Genomic DNA, 6,387 nt, shown 5'->3' on the forward strand with positions numbered 1-6,387 from the left:
TGATATTTGACTAACTTTTTGTAATAATCCAGTAACTAGGCATTATTATCTTTCAATTAAGCCATCGTAACCTAAAAAATTGTTTAATTTAATATTTTTTACGAATTTTTAAAAAAATGTTACATGAGAGTAACGCTGGGTCCGAAAGGGTTAAGCGTATAAAGCAATTCAAATTTTTAGTTGCTCTTAAACTGAGCGATGGAAACGAGATCTACCGATTGTTTTAGAAATAAAAAAAAATATAATGTGTGTTTCTAAGCTGTGTACCGAAACCACCTAGTGAATCCTTTTGGAAATCGTTCATTCGTGGAATTAAAAGAATGTTACTAACAAAATATTTTTGACTCATAAATATTTGGGTCAACATTAAAACATAAAGTTTTACCGGCATTTTGTGGAACAGGAAAGCAAATTTTTGCAAATCTGAAAAACGGTATTAGAAAATCCTAAATCCATTCACCATTTACCATTTCGAAAAACACGAAAAATAAAGTTGTTGTGTGACACCTTTTTTCTAGGAGCTTTTATGAAAAAAATTTGGTTTTTTTTTTCACATTTAGGGGGTAATTTTATACCAATTTTTTAATCTTTTTTATAATATGGGTGTTGTAGCTTCGTATGAATAGAAACTACTTCTTTGAATTCTTTAATAGAACTGATTTATTTTTATTTTTTAAGCACTATTTATATCAAAAAGTTTGTTTACATTCGATAAACAAACTTTGCACAGAATAGGTGATTAATATAAAATTTATTCTTAAAGTAAAATAATATTTGAAAATGATTTTAAAACTAAGTGGATTTTATGAATTTCATGAATCGCCACAGTACTCGCCCTCTAGTGACAACGATATCTGTCTGGAATATGAACACGTCTACCGCTTCTTGTAGTCTGAGTGGTTGGTATCTGAGGTGGAGTAGGTGTTAGATTTCTTTCTTCGATTTGGTGTTGATCATTTAAAAGAAATGCTGGTTTAAGGCGATCAATGGAGATGTTTTTCTGATGTCCTTTGATTTCTAGTGTGAAGTATTTGCTTGTTTTTGATTTCACTAGATATGGGCCATCATAAGGTTGTTGTAGTGGTTTTTTTACTGCATCGTTACGAACAAAAACATGACTTGAATGTTGAAGGTTCTTATCGATGAAAATTTTGGTTGAACCATGACGTTCAGGTTGAATAGGCTTAATATTTTGCATATTATCTCGAAATTTGTTGAGAAAATCATGGCTTGATGAAGAGTCAGTTGCAATAAACATATCGCCTGGGAGTCTCAATGTTGTTCCATAGACAAGTTCAGCTAAAGTTGCTTTAAAGTCTTCTTGTAGGGATGATCTTAGGCCGAGCAGAACAATTGGGAGTTTGGCAACCCAATCTTCTGTTCCATGACATTTTATTGCTGCCTTCAGAGTTCGGTGGAATCGTTCTATCATTCCATTTGCCTGGGGATGATAAGGCGATGAACGGTGTCTCTTGATGCCCAGAAGTTTTGACAGTTCATTGAAAAGAGAGGATTCAAACTGTCTTCCTTGGTCCGTCACGATTTCTTTAGGGATTCCAAACCTGGAAATCCATCCAGAAAGAAAAGCTGTTGCCACTGTTTCGGCGGTGATGTCTGGTATTGGAATAACTTCTGGCCATCTTGTGAAACGATCAATACAGGTTAGGGCATACGAGTATCCGGCTGAGTATGGTAACGGTCCAATAAGATCAAGATGAACATGATGAAATCTTTCTTCGGGAGGTGAAAAATTTGAAATTGGAGATCGGATATGATGTTGAATGTTGCTTTTTTGGCAGCTTAGGCACGTTTGAGACCATTTGCGACAATCCTTCTTCAAGTCAGGCCATATGTATCGTTCTTTTATCATCTGGGTAGTTTTCTTAACACTGGGATGTGACATGTTGTGGATTGTATTGAAAACTTGACGTCGCAGATCTGATGGAATGTATGGTCGTGCTTTGCCTGTTGAAATATCACAAAAGATTTGATGATTTGTATCAGGTAGAGTGATTTGCTTCAACTGTAGAGACGAAGAAGTAGAGTTGAGGAGGTTCTTGAGTTCTTCATCGGTTTGTTGCTTATGAGACACATCGTTGTAATCGATTGAGGATGGTGAAGAAATGGCGTTTAGTCTGGATAAAGCATCAGCGACTACGTTGTCTTTGCCACTGATGTGAACTATATCAGTTGTAAACTGTCCGATGAAGTCCAAATGTCTGAGTTGACGAGGGCTTGATTTCTCTGGCTTTTGTTGAAAAGCGAAAGTAAGAGGTTTGTGGTCAGTGTAGAGAACGAACTTTCTTCCTTCCACCATATGCTGGAAATGCTTGATTGCCATGTAAGCACTTAGCAGCTCTCGGTCATAGGCACTATATTTCCTTTGTGTAGGTGAAAACTTTTTTGAGAAGAAGCCAAGAGGTTGCCAATGGTTAGAGACAAGCTGTTGAACAACTGCACCTGCAGCAGTATCGGATGCATCTGTCATGATTGACAATGGAGCGTCAGTATCTGGATGTGCTAGGAGAGTTGAGTTGGCTAGAGCTTCTTTACAGGCTTGGAAAGCATTTTCTAGTTCGGCCGTCCAATTGATAGGTGTGTTATCATTTTTCTTGTTGCCACATGGATATGCATGAAGTGGAGCTTGGATTTGAGCAGCATTTGGAATAAAACGTCTGTAGAAGTTAAGCATGCCCAAAAATCTTCGGATCTCTTGGACTGTTGATGGTTTCTTGAATGACATGATTGTTTCAACTTTGGATGGCAATGGTTTGAGTCCTTCTTCAGTGACAAGATAACCCAAGAAGCTTACGGATGATGACTGGAAAGTGCATTTGGAAGGATTGATGGTAAGACCAAATTCTCGAAAACGTTGGAACAGCTGTTTCAGATGTTGGTGGTGCTCTTCAGATGAATTTGATGCGATTAGGAAGTCATCAATGTAAGGAAAACAGAAATCAAGGCCTCTGGTCACTTCATGAACGAATCGTTGAAAAGTTTGTGCAGCGTTGCATAGACCAAAAGTCATCACCATGAACTCGAACAGTCCAAAAGGAGTGATGATAGCTGTTTTTGGGATATCTTCTGGTTCTACAGGGATCTGATGGTAGGCACGAGTCAGATCTATGACGCTGAAGACTTTCTTACCCTTCAGATGATGAGCAAAATCTCCAATGGGAGGCATGGGATAGCGATCTGAGATGGTTATCGCATTGAGTCTTCTATAGTCGCCACATGGACGCCAGTCACCATTTTTTTTCTGGACCATGTGAAGAGGACTCGCCCAGCTGCTCTTTGATGGTCGACAAATCCCTTGGTTGATCATGAACTCAAATTCTTGTTTGGCTGTCTTTAGCTGTTCCGGAGATAGACGCCTTGCTTTTGAAAACACAGGAGGTCCTTTTGTTTGGATGTGGTGTGTCACATTGTGCTTGGTTTTAGCCAACAGATTCGTCTTGGTGATGTCTTGAAATTCATTCAATAAATCGTAAATGAATGACGAAGGATTTATTGTTTGGATGTTTGCGGCACTTGAAGATGTTGTTGCGCCAAAGCCATGTGTTTGAAGACTTGTTTTTCGATCAATTAGTTTCTTGTTTTTAACATCCACTAAAAGATCGAAAAAGGACAGGAAATCGGAACCAATGATTGGCTCGGTGACTTGGGCAATGATGAAAGGCCAGGTGAAGTTTCTTCGAAGACCAAGGTTGAGGGACATCAAACGCTCTCCATAAGTTGGAATTTCAGTGCCATTTGCTGCATAGAGAACACGGTTCGATTGATTGTTCCGCTTTTCTATGCTTGATGGTGGAATGACGGAAATTGTGGCTCCAGTGTCAATGAGAAAACATTTATTTGAAGATTTCTCATTGACATAAAGGCGACTTATGGTGTCTGCGGGCTGGCTAGTCGCTGATTGCTGTCCGCAAATTAGTTTCCCGTCTGAAACTGGCAAGGTTCTTGGCACTTTCTTGCTTGTTTGCCAAATCGACGGTGGTAGTAGCACATTTTTTGATTTCTTGACTTCGATTTATTCCGGATAAAATTTTTGGAACGTGAAGAGCTTGGGCTTCTGGATACTTTAAGTTGCTCAATATCCTTTTGAAGAGAAGCAATCTGATTTTTTAACTCAGAAATTTCAGAAACGTTGGAGGGCTTTGAGACAGAAGCAACATCTGAATTGGAATAAACGTCAGAAATTTTATCTGCCATTTCTGCCAAAGTCTTGAGGTCTTGGTTGGCACTACACGACAGGATGGACTGGGTGGTGTTCGGCAGCTGCTTCATCCATAAGGTTCTGAGGATGTCTTCAGAAATAGTGGATGACGCAAGCTCTCTCATCTTAGAAAGCAGCTGAGTTGGTCGTCTTCCATCGAGAGTAATGCCACTGAGAAGGGTCTGGAGTCTTTTCTGCTCAGATTCTTGAAACGCTGCTAGAAGTCGATTCTTCAGACCATTGTATTTTTCTGTAGCAGGAGGGCTGGTGACTACATCTCGAACTTCGGTCAGGACATCTGCTTCAAGGTTTCCAACAAGAGTGAAATACTTTGTGACATCAGATGTGATTGCACTGGTGTGGAACTGGGCTTCAAGCTGGAGGAACCACAGGTCAGGGCTCCGCTTCCAGAATGGTGGCACTTTGATGGAAACTCTGCCAATAACCTCTTCTTGGACCTTGTCTACGGTGTCAGGCATTGTGTTGGTGTCAACTGTCGTATGGGTTAATGATGGCACCTTACCGTTGGTCGGGGGATACCTTCTTAACTGTGTGTGAATGTTTTGTGTGAGGCACCTTACCGTGGGTCGGGGGATACCTTGTTAATTGAGTATGGTACCTTACCGTTGGTCGGGGGATACCTATTAGAGTGTTTACTCGGGGTCACCAATGTTGTAGCTTCGTATGAATAGAAACTACTTCTTTGAATTCTTTAATAGAACTGATTTATTTTTATTTTTTAAGCACTATTTATATCAAAAAGTTTGTTTACATTCGATAAACAAACTTTGCACAGAATAGGTGATTAATATAAAATTTATTCTTAAAGTAAAATAATATTTGAAAATGATTTTAAAACTAAGTGGATTTTATGAATTTCATGAATCGCCACATGGGTTTTGAAACTCATATTTAATGTTTTTTGGTTCAGTGAGTAAAATATAAATTAAAAAAATTTTTCCAAATAAAAAAAAAAATTAAATATGGTATGAATACATAATTTGTAGGTATGTAATTTTATGCATGAATAATTTAAAAACTACACCTATTTGAAAAAAAAAAAATGTTGTTTTTAGGATCGGCATCCTCTATTTAATAAGAAATGATTAACAACGGTCTGGACATTTTTTTTGTGTTGGTCAGTGTTATATTACAAAACTTTAGGATTTAATTGAATTTAAAGCATTTTTGAAGCATCGTTGCATGTTCAAATACAAAAGTTAAAACTAACAAACCTATGCCTTCTTGACATACGAGACCGAATATTCTTCAAAGAATTGTTTCCTCAAGAGTTCTGTATGTCGTTAAACATAACTAAAAGTGGAAGGATTAGTGTTTTGTAGATCAAGCACTTGTGCTCAACGAGTTTCAATAATAAAACTCTCTAAAATGTTATTCATAACCAATGTTGATGAAGATGATGTTGTTCTGATTTTAAGTTTCTGATAGGGTCAAAGAAACAACATACGTTTTAAACCTCGATTGTTAATCGCACTTTTGTCAAAAATCCAAAAACCAATACCTGAGTTATTTTTTTGTTATTTTTTTAATAGTCTTTTTGTAAACATTATGCATCACATAATTAGTGACCATTGTGACTATTAGAATACTGTGTTTCTTATGGTTTCCAAAATATTGCTTGCCAGATATTGCCAAATCGCTGCTAAGTAGGTAGGTATACCTATTATACTAGTACTCAAGGTATTTTAAAAAAATTATTACAAATCAAATTGAATTTTAAAATATTGGTCCTACGAAAACAAAAACAGTTTTTCGACTCTGAGGGTGCGATCGTCCATTCAACCCTATCGTGCATTTCGTTTCGTTTCATTTCTTTTCATAATTCATAGTTTTTTTTCTTCTGCATTAAGTTGCCATAGGGTAAGTTCATAAATGTTTTTCTCCATACCATATTTGCTATGCTTCTTTTTCGATTTAAAATTTCATTTATTGCAAAAAACACTATCATCGTGCTCTGTAAGTTTTTTGCTTGAGACTGACTATATTACCTGCGTCATGGCCACTATACATATAGTATGAAGAAAAAAATTTAAACCGTCTCCATCGCACTGCCGCGCCGGCCGCCGCACTTCATCTAAAGCAGCAGCATTTCGGTCCGGTGGCGGTCTCTCGATCTCTCGACTCTCGACACAAGAGGGACCTTTCCTCGG

The 6,387-nt window shown here is 37.7% G+C and overlaps 1 protein-coding gene across 3 annotated transcripts in view; it reads left to right on the top strand.

Annotated features, from left to right (window-relative positions):
• The window catches only part of LOC129916960 (E3 ubiquitin-protein ligase RNF181 homolog), a 91,999-nt gene that overhangs the window by 49,043 nt on the left and 36,569 nt on the right, over positions 1-6,387 (top strand). The gene's annotated exons all lie outside the window — the stretch shown is intronic.

Source organism: Episyrphus balteatus, chromosome 3 (assembly GCF_945859705.1).
Source record: "Episyrphus balteatus chromosome 3, idEpiBalt1.1, whole genome shotgun sequence".
NCBI lineage: Eukaryota > Metazoa > Arthropoda > Insecta > Diptera > Syrphidae > Episyrphus > Episyrphus balteatus.